This window comes from Colossoma macropomum, unplaced genomic scaffold, assembly GCF_904425465.1.
Source record: "Colossoma macropomum unplaced genomic scaffold, Colossoma_macropomum, whole genome shotgun sequence".
NCBI classification, from domain to species: Eukaryota; Metazoa; Chordata; class Actinopteri; order Characiformes; family Serrasalmidae; genus Colossoma; species Colossoma macropomum.
In genome coordinates this window covers 24,696,116-24,707,334 of record NW_023494786.1, presented here as the reverse complement: position 1 = coordinate 24,707,334, position 11,219 = coordinate 24,696,116, and positions in this window count along the sequence as shown.

Below are 11,219 nucleotides of genomic sequence, written 5' to 3'. Positions count from 1 at the left end.
CATAAAATGTTGAGGCTCCCAAGGTGGTTTGATTTTTATTGAAAGGACAAAATGGCTCTTCTTAACATTTGGGTTGCTGACCTCTGGTTAATTAAATAGAAAGTACAAATTCTGTTGTAGCATTTTACCCACTTTTATTTACATAACTTTAAAATAACCAGGCCAAAAACATGTCATGGAAGATGTCCTATATTGTTATGAATTGCCATGGCAATATTTTGTTCAGTAATGTAACAGTGTCATGTTACCATCACTGATAATTGTCATAACATATGCCATAATGTTTGATGTCATGACATGTTGCACAGTTAGTGGTCATGACATCAAACATTATGACTTATGTTAGTACAGCTACTTGTAATGGTAACATGACGTTGTTATTACTAAATGACACTGCATGACATCTGCCATGACATGTTTATGGTATGATTATGTCAATGTTATGTAGCAGCAAAGTGCTACAGATTGTCCTTACCTTGATTCTGCTGCCTTACTACTAATTGTATCATACTTAAATGGTATTATTCATGAAGTTACTGCTTCAGCAAGCTTAGACTTATTTATCCCATGTGCGACCATGGTTACAAACTTGCTTTAGGTTTCTTGCCTATGAATTTCATTTTTTTCATTTCATAAATATCCATGTAAAATATGCTCTTTTTATAAATACATCTTGTACTCTCCATTAGAGTGCATGTCTGAGTGTTCTCTGAATTTCAGCCCAAGTGACTGCAGTGGCGTCATCACAATCAATGAGATCAGTGCTGGCCCTGAGGTCAGAGCCAAAGATTGGACAGGGGGGAGAAACGTGTGTGTGTGTGTGTGTGTGTGTGTGTGTGTGAATGTGCTTGTGTGTGTACAATCACCGTGAAGTCTCAGCCAAAGTGGCTGCAGTAGTGTCATGACCTGAATCGATGGGATCAGTACTAACCCTGAGGTCACAGTCAAAAATTGGACACAGGGAAGAAAGATATGTGTGTCAAGATGTATGAAGGCTGCAATGTGGAGAAGTAGAGTCACAGTTGGATGCCGCATATCAAAACAGAGCCTTTTCTTTGGTGTGTTGTTCATAGAGGATGCATGTGGATATGAAATGAGAATAGAAGAAATGGATGGTTCCGCGTTATTCATGTTTTTCATGGCGCCGTCCCAAGCAAAAGCATGTGGTTTGCAAGTCTTTCTGTGAAATGCCCGGCAGATGCAAAGAAGTGTTTTCTGGCTGCTGTACCAATCACAGTATGTCTAGGGCCCATATCATGGAAAAGCAAGTTCTGTAGCCTTGTTTTTCTAAAAGATTTTGATGTAAAATGTAAACACTGTTAAAGCTTCAAAACATACTGTTCACTCCCCAGTCTGTACAGTCAATAAACAGAAACCAAGCTGCAAAAACAGCTCGTTTTGCATACGTTGTTTTTGTGATGTCATGAAAACCAACACATTTAAATGTATCTTCCTATTTAGCTTATAGCAGTTTAGCTCTGCCTATTTGTATTGATGTTTTAAGGGGTGTTTTAGTGTGGACTTGTCTGGCTATTTATCTGTCAACATTCCTTTGTCCACAACTTTACTTTTGCTTTTTGATGACTCTAATTTGATGCTTAGTACACAACAAAGAAAGGTTGTGATGCCAGCTTTAACCACAGCCAAGAAATTAATCTTAAAAGGCTGGTTTAAACCTAACCTTTCTTTTTCAGTTATGATGTGGATTTTTTTCTGGACAGTTGTATTCTGGAGTGAGCAATGATCGGATTCTTTAATGCCAAGGTTGCAACATTTTTGGATTGATGCCATTAGCTAAAGACTCTGTAATCATTGACATTCTGTTTATGTTGAAAACTTTTATAGATTGTCTATTTATTTAACTTATTTATTATATACATTTTCTTTTCTTAGCCCCAAGGTCCTTTTCCTTTTGTGTTATGGGTATACATGAGAGAATGTTTATTTATAATACATTTATATATACATAGTTATAAGTTACCTATGGAAAATCAATAAAAAGTTATGCATATATAAAAAATGTGAATATATATGTATGTGTGGTATGTATGTATGTGTATGTATGTGTGTGTATGTGTGTGTATATATATATATATATATATATATATATATATATATACACGTGTGTGTATGTATGTAAAAATGTGAATATATATGTATGTATGTATGTATGTGTGTGTATATATATGTGTGTGTGTGTGTGTATAGGCACAGATTTGAATACAGGAAAGGAGGAAAGAAATGACAAGTATAGTTCGTAATACACAAGACAGGAAATTGGAAATTGAGGGATGGGAACAAAGGGAATGACTCAGGAATGTAATGATTGCATTTAGATGCGAGGCAAAAATACATCAGGCTTATTTACCTCAGAGCACAGAATGGCAACAAGGGAAGTGCTGGATGGATCAGCGATAAAAACTCTGTTGATGATGTTTAGATAGACAGTAAGTCAAGAGATCAAATGACATGCAATTTGCAACTGCCCTCAAGCCTCTGGTGAATTGAGAAGCCCCTCATCTCTGGAAGCTGCACTACAAAGGCAGAACCTTAAATGGTGAAACAGTCATCTGGGGTGGAATGCTAGATCTGGGTCATTAGTCGTGGTGCTTTTATGCTATTCGTGTTCTAGCATCATGCGACTGATCACAAGGAGATAAATTGTATGCAAATTGTTTGAGACAGTTGTTCATTAATGGTAAGAAAGGGAGAATAATGAGGAATGCTAGGTATTAGTTTCAAATCCAAATAACATTTTTACAGATAAAAGTAATTAAATGGAAACCTGGCTACAGGTAGACATGCTCAAGACGTCTGGTATTAACTGGTTCATAGCTTTGGTCTCCAGCACTATCATAATATTTTTCTTAACCAAAGACAATTGCATAAAACCTCTCTGCATGCATAAAGCATCTTTTATCCGCTGCGAACTCTTAGTGCCTTATACCATAAAGGGATCATTGTGGCAGCAAAATGGAAGGATAACAAGCCAACACCCAAAAGCGTTCTTTGGAGCGATGCCATAGTAGAAACAATTTTGATTTCCCTAACGAACCTTTCAGTGGACGGTTCTGTTAATGAGCTGTTTTTGTAAATGAGATTGTGGAGAAGTTAACCCATGAAAATGCAGGCTTTTTACTATATAATCTTCATTATTCCTTATTTATTTTTGAGTAATTAATATGAATTAGCTTATAATTACTATTACATAACAGTTTTATGACTTCTAACAATAGTGGAATCTTTTTGGTGCTATAATGAACCATTTTTAAAGGTTTAAGAACTATTTAATCATGGAAAAGAACCATTGATGCACTGAAATGGTTAATTGATTTATGGTTCTTATATAACTAGTGCCTTTACTAAAGAACCTTGGAACCACATAGCCAAGAACCATTTAGGAACCTTCATTGCCTCTCTCAACAAAAGCCCAAAAGCATGTATACCAGTGGTCTCCAACCCTGGTCCTGGAGAGCTGCCTTCCTGCAGGGCCTAGATCCAATCACAATTTGCCTGCTCCAGCTAATCAAGCTCTTCCTAAGTCCCTGATTGGCTGGATCAGACTAACTAAGGGGCGGAGCAGCTTATTGGATACAGGTTGGAACTAAACTCTGCAGGAAGGTAGCTCTCCAGACCAGGGTTGGAGACCACTGATGTAGACTAACTTCACTTAACCTCAATCAATATACAAGCTGAAAAATGAATTCCATCCTTCACAGTAAGTTTTGCTCACTTAGCGTTCTAAAAAGCCAAACAGTTTAGATCACAGAATTGTAGCTTACAGAGTGGCAGATCTTCATATTACCCAAATTCATACTAGGAACAAAAGTAATTCTTTACTTTCACTGTGAAAGGGATACAAGGTGCATTTGTAGTTAGTCTTTTCCTTCTGGACCCAAGGGCATTTATTTATCACAGAACAGATTACTCCATTCATTTGTGGATTGCCTGGTGGTTTGTGGCCTTTTATAGTGATTTGTGCTCCAAATTTCATTTAGGTTGAGAGGCACAAGATCAACAAAGATTCTAGGTTCTTAAACTGCTGAAAGAAAGCTGGTGACTTACAAATCACTTACTGGCAGATTTCTGTGATTTTTAAAAAGTATTTATTATAGTATCACTGTGTTGATGTACCGCCCAATGACTGCCGGGATAGGCTGTAGCTCCCCCCGCAACCCAGAAGGATAAGCGGCTTAGAAAATGTGTGTGTGTGTGTGTGTGTGTGTGTGTGTGTGTGTGAGTGTGTTGATGTATTTAAATGACCGGTTTTGCTTCCAAATCCGGTGGCAGAAATCAAATGTCTGTAAGCCAGCATGTATCATTCCATACTACCTACTGTGCCCTCAAGCAAGGCACTGTCAGTGCTGCAATATGTCCCGTGTATTACAAATTTTTTATGTGGTGCACTACACTTGATTTATTCCATGTCTGCTGGACAGAGCATCTGGCTCTGAACCATGGACTAACAAGATACATCAAGGTAAAAAATCAAATATGAAGACAACTTTATTTTGCAGTTACTTGCACATTGTGAGCTATGTTTTATCGACTGCCTCAGTGTGCTATACTACTTAAATTACAGGTAAATTAAACTTCCGATAGTAAACAGACTATAACATGCTATGCTCCTGCTTCAGTATGTTATAAGGGGAGTGAACACAAAGCTAATTTTTGAGATTGCTGTCATGGTGCCTATAAACTCCAAATGAAGCCTGTGCTCTTTTGAGGGTTAGTTTGTAGTTTTATTCATAACAAGCAGAACTGATGTGTTATGATAGAATTCAAATGGGGCAGTTGTGGGCTGGAGGAACCAGGGAACCAGCCCTGTGACCGGAAGGTTGCCGGTTCGATCCCCTCGGCTAACGGTCCATGACTGAAGTGCCCTTGAGCAAGGCACATAACTGCCAATTGCTCCCTGGGCGCCGTGGATAGGGCTGCCCACCTCTCCGGGCAAGTGTGCTCACTGCCCTGCCAAATTCCTTTTCATGGTTTTTACAGATTTAATATGTATTTGCACAATGTAATGAAAAGGCTAAAAGAGTTATATTTATACCATGAAAAATTGAATTAACTGCAGGTGATGTGCATTATAGTCGGTTTGTTTATGTACAAATGTAATCCCTCCCAGGTGGGACTGAAGGTCTGTTTTGAGTTTTAAAGACTAGGTAATGTGTTTTCATCTCAACAGGTCAACATGCTTCCAGCACTTCTTTCTACAACTACCATGTTTGGTTCATGTGATCTTTTAATGGTGTATTATTGGACCTGTTATTTAATGAGAATAGCTGAGAGCTGATTAATTGATTAATTTAAACAAGCCTCTGATGAGTAGATTAAATCTGCCTGAGTCATCTGAACATGTGCTTCAATTGAAGGAATAAAAAATCTGGCCTTTGGGTAGAAATGTCTTGAAAGGGAATTTTTCAAAGATTTTTTTTTTTTTCTGCATAATTAAATGCATAATCAAGATGTAAACAGTCATTCAGAGCAGTTTAATGCTCCATTCTCCAGAAACTTCAGAATTGTTCATGGTGGTAGTGATAGGAATCGGACATCTATAGGATTTCATGTCTGAGATATTGTTTCATGGTAGTTTTGAGAAGATTTTGATTAAAAATGTCATTTTTAAATCCATTCATGGTGGAGGAGTACATGTAAGGCATTGTGAGGCAAAATAGTCCCAAAAGAAAACTTATATATTCAGCTTTATCGCTATTTTGTCATCATTAACGTCATATATAAAAACTGTGGGCTATGTAGGTTCACTTCGTGGTTTTGGGAAGTAAATAAAATGGCTGTATTTGCGTGGTAGACTTGGGGACCCCTGGTTCCTATCACCACCATGAAATCAGAGTGAGCAAGTTTCTCTACAACTAACCATTTAACCACTCTGAATGACTTTTTTAAACATTTTAATCATTGAATTACACTGTTTTAAAAAATTGGTGTAATTTCCTCTCAACATTTGAGTAGTGACCTTAAAATTTGAAACTTGAGTATTTCTTCTTTGTTTAATTGTCATCTGTAAAACTTACTCTGACCTCTGGATCCCACTATAGTCTTTGTCTTGGTTCTGTCCAAAAAGTAAGATTCATGCCCTCATATTTCTGGGTACAATTTGTGATTAAATAAGTTAAGGTTAGTTTCCAAGATTGGTGCACTGACAGATGGGCTACCTTTTGTAACTGACACCTATATAATGGACCTCTAAGATAGGTGGACCTGATAAACGGGCCAGTGAGTGGTAGCAAGGTTGGTGTTCTTATTAAAGTGGATGATGATTGCACATAAGAGTGCTGTGCACTCATAAAAGGGTGCTATATGACAGGCTATGGTTGTATTTCTTTGACCTTTATGAATTTCATATTGTAGCTCTGAACAGAGGTGTCATAGAATTTATATAGAATATTTAAGAAATGTTAACACAGCACCAACATTTGCTTAACCTTTGAAAGATACTTTGTTTCTTGCTAACTTTGCATTTTACCTTTCCAAGAAAGGATACATTCATACTGAAAGTTGTTCTAATGTGAGTGCCTACTTAATTAAAGAATTTAGGTGTATTTTAAGCTAAATTTAATTCAAAATGGTGATAGAAATTTAATTTAAGCCTACAATGTATCCTACTATGTATCTGATGTTTCTATAGTATGATAAGACTACAAACAGTTGCAGTTAAGATTAAAAAGTTGATTGATATCCAGAAGCCGTCTCTGCAGTTATTTTACACAATGCTACACAGAGCTCTGCCATGCAGTGATATGTTTGTTCTGGGCTGAGAGGAGTGGCTTGTTGACAAAGCTGTATGATTTTTGACCCAAAGAAAGCAGACCAGTTCAATTCCCCACCATCCACATGCTGGCTTGTGTCACCTGCCTTGATCGTACTTGCCAATGGTCTCTCTATCTTCTTTCAGCAGATTCCAATCACAATGGCAGAGGGAGAGAGAGGGAGAGCACAGGGCAGGCAGCAGACCCATTCCCTTCAAAAAACAGCTCATTCCAGCCCAGCGCCTTCTCCACAAAGCTGTTTCATTTAAACGCCAAGCTTTTCCTCCCCAAACAACAGAGAGGTGGATTGAAGCTGTCAGAGAAATGAGAGTGTTCGTCAAAGTCTCACATCTCTCTGTGTGTATTTAATCTGGGCTTGGGAAGGGATAGAGCGTGTGTGGTTCTCTGTCTGTCTCTCAGTCGGGACCCCGTTGTGCCAGCAGTTTTCACTCTGTGCCTCTCAGAGTGAAGGTCAAGTTCTTAATAGCTTTTGACTGCCAGGTATGCACACAGGTGTTTAGCACAGAGCACTGTTGTGTTTTACGGTAAATGTGTTATTTCACAGGATCGATAGAATGGAGAAGGATTGTGACTTCACACTGAGCCCAAGGATGCAAACATGCATGGATCATAAGGAAGAAACAAGAGACCACTGTTAGTAACACTTTACTCAGACTCTGATACATGACATTGACATAACCATGCCATAAACATGTCATAGCAGGTAATATATGCTGTCATATGTTGTCATGACAGATTTTGTTCAGTAATATAACAGTATTATATTGTCATTGCTTGTCATGGCAGAGGCCATGATGTTTATTGTCATGGCAACTAACGAGAGTATGCATAGCATATATTAGCATGTGACAAAAGCCATCAATACATCAAATATTATGACATCTGTAATGACAAAGTTATAGTATCATGACCCTGTTAAATTTCCTGGTGAAAATCTGTTATAACGACATATGATACCTGCCATGAGATGTTTATGGCATGCCTGTGTCAGTGTTACATTGCAGGGTTCATGTAAATTTCCCATATTTTTTATTCAAATTTGCCAGTCCTCCACCTTAAATGCTTTACAACTGTTGCTATCTTGCTAACTTTACAGATTTCACACAGGGAGACTTTGAGGCAGGATGTATGTATGTGTTAAAGCTGAAAGATGAATCATTTTTATATCAAATCACAATTTGAAAGAGTGCAGTTTTCAAATCTCAAGAGTAAGCCCACTTCATCAACTATGCTGTCTTACGTTTTAAGTGGCGAAATTTAAAGTAATATCACAGAGCTTATGAACTGCCTGTAAAACAGTTGGACCAATCAAAAGCAACCAAACACCCATGTTCTGTGTATGTGACGTCACAACCATGACTAACTGGCAGTCTGGAATACAATGTTTAGAGTTTAAGTCCCAAGCCAGAAAAAGTGGTTATGCTGGTCTTCTTGTCTAAACAGTCCTGGAGCTTCACTTGTAGAAATGAAACACAATTTATCACATTCAAATTATTAGTCAGAAAATTGCACTTAGATATTATGTCCAAATTGTTCAGCCCTATGCGATGAATATTATATAGAGTAATTTAAAGGAATAAAACACAAAGCAAAGATCTTCAAAAAGCAAAGAAAACATGAATCAAACACAGCATAGCAGACGCAAGATTAGACAAAACAAGACTGATTCAATGGGGCTACAAGACAAGAGACAAGACTAGAAACACCTGGCAAAGGAAAGAAACAAAGAACTTACAAGCAAAAACTCTAACATGATAGTTTAAGGAGACAGAGGAAGGTGGAGCCAAGACAGGGAAACTATGACAATAGAATGTTATCATAAATCAGATACGCTGCATTCAACTTCAAATGGAAAATGGGAAGTCAGTTTGGAATTCTGCCATTTTCATGCTTTTGCATCTTTTTCCAAAGTGGGAACAAAACCTAGATGCCTCCATGAAAGCAAGTATTGTTAGCAACAGGCTAGCTAGTTAATATTAATGATGTCTTTACCTTCTCAAAACAGAAAACTTTATGGTCAGTCTTATAGATTTAGCTAATTACTGTGTCTCTGTGTATCTCATTGAGCTAGAGCAAATTTTCCTATATTTTCATCTAAAAGTTGAGAAAAGTTGCTTTGTTACTGTTGACGGTAAAAGCAGACATGTTGATGTGATGTCCAGAGCTGAAAGTCAGTATTCAAGCACTATTCTCATCTCACTACTACACTGTTTATTTAGAGTTGCAGCATTACATTGATTTTACAGTTTAAAAGGCTATACTAACAACAATGGCCACCATGCTAAAATGCAGCTGATGTATTATTAGAGTATTACCTGTTTCACAAAGCCTAAACATAAATTTGAAATAAATTATCTACTTCTAGTTTATGTGTTTACAAAAGAACACATTTAGGGGCAGAGAATGGACAGATCAATCGCTATCATTTTAGATGTGTCTCTTAGGACAGCTAAAAAGAACTCAGATTGGCTAGTTCATCAGTAACATGGAACCCTGCCATCCCGCTGATCCTAGAAACAAGCCAGATGTGCTCTTGTGCTTTCCTGGTATAAGGCTTCACTCAGATATCAACTACACTCAATGGCCACCTTTATTAGTATCTTTATTGCCTTTATGGCCTTGAAGGTCCACCTTGCCTTTGTAAAAAGACTACATTCTGTGTGCACAGTTTGCATTAACCATCCTCTAACACTTCATGAGTCCATCAGAGCTGCTCTTGGCTGGATATTTTTCAGTGGTGGAACATTCAACCTAAAAACCCATTAACTCATACTACTGCATGCAGCAAACACTACGGTGTCACTGTCACTACTGTGCTGAGAATGCTCTACCATCCAAGTAAAACCTGTTCAACAGCAGTCGTGTGATCAGAAACTGACCAATAATGAATGGTTTAGAAGGTGGATGATAAATTATGCACCAACAGATGGGCTACCCTTTGTAATTGGACACCTATATAATGGACCTGCATGGTAGGTGGGTCTCATAAATTGGCCAGTGAGTGGTAGCACAAGGTTGGTGTTCCTAGTAAAGTGGATGATGATTGCACATAAGAGTGCTGGGCTTTTATACAAGGGTACCATTTTATAGGCTATGGCTGCATTTCTTTGACCTTTATGGATCTCGTATGGTAGCTTTGAACTGAGGTGTTCACAGAATTCATACAGAATATTTGAGAAATGTTAACACAGCGCCTACATTTGCTTAACATTTGAAAGATACTTTGCCCGTTGCTCACTTTACATTTTTCCCTTCCAAGAAAGGATACATTTGTGTTGAATGTTGTTCTTATGTGAGCGCCTTCTTTTGAAATCAGATGTGGGGTGAAAATTGAACTAATGATGCATTCGCCATCCCTGCTCCCTCAGGTGCTCCTCTACTTTCCTCATATCCATTCTGACGGCTCTGTTTTCCCTCCATCTCTCTCTCTTTCTCCCTCCCTCCCCTCCTCTCCTCTCATCTCTTCAGCTGTGCTCTTCTACAATAACAGCAGAGAGAGTGAATGTGGACATAAGAATGAAGCTTTTTTCATATAGAGATCCATTTTCAGCACACATCGAAAAAAAAAGGCTGTTCCCACATTTAGCAGTGTCACAGTATAGGAGAAGGGGTCTGTAGGGAAAATGACAGCTTTAGAATGCAAGAAACAGACAAAGAGCATTTGCTTTTGGGAATGTAATACCAATTCTAATACACTGACAAAAAGAGCTTTGAATTAATTGATTGGTTGCACATGAATAAAATGCATTACTGTTACATAACTGTTTCCTTTCATTTTCCATTTTTTGGCAATATATTTTCTGATGTAGTATTAGGAGTGTCAAAGTTCAGATGTTCATAACATTATCATGATAAATCATTAATGTTTCTATTTTTTTTTAATGCCTTTCCCTTGTTTCACCCTTTAAAACACCCCAGCTGCTGTATGTTGCTATGACTGTAGTCCAAATACAGCTTTAAAATGGTAAGTTCCATCAATGACTCTATCGATAAAACTGCTATTTCGAGCTAGAGCAATGCTCTGGATTTGCTCATCACTGAAGAACATCAAGTCTCAAGCATCATTTACAAGCAAAACACACCACTGATGTTAGCAATTAGTAATTCAGCAGACTACACTGGCTGGTACTCGTGGGAGACAGTTGGATTAAGATATGAGCAGAAAACTAACAAAGGCAACAAGGAAGTTGAAAGCTCCAGTTACCCAAGACATGGAGTAGCATTATGAGAGTGAGAGTGCTGCAATCACGGTTGGAACAACTACGTATATGACGTATATAACTATGTATATACAGACGTATGCAGATGTTTTGGCACTCCTAGTCAAATTACTTGTTTTATTAAAGTAGAAATAAGGACAACACACTAAAATATTGCAATGTTCTGCACATTTTAGCAGACAATTTCTATTTATTTGCAGAGTTTAAC